Source organism: Penaeus monodon, chromosome 31 (genome assembly GCF_015228065.2).
Source record: "Penaeus monodon isolate SGIC_2016 chromosome 31, NSTDA_Pmon_1, whole genome shotgun sequence".
Taxonomy (NCBI): Eukaryota; Metazoa; Arthropoda; class Malacostraca; order Decapoda; family Penaeidae; genus Penaeus; species Penaeus monodon.
Window position 1 is genome coordinate 559,171 of NC_051416.1, and position 228 is coordinate 559,398.

Here is a 228-nt window from a genome sequence, read left to right on the forward strand (position 1 = left end):
CATACAAGTTTCCTTCATAAAAAAAGCGAGATGGAGGTCTAGGAGGGAGAAAGGGCAGAGTAAAGAAGATAAAGGAGAGGAGAGAGAAAAGAATACCTAGAGGTAGGACGAGAAAGAGAGAGGGGAGAAAGAGGAGAGGCGAGGCGCAGGTGGATTCTTTAATTATCTCTCATCGTTTTTTCTTTCACATTTTTCCAATATCATGCCCTAAGAAATGCAAAAGATCAT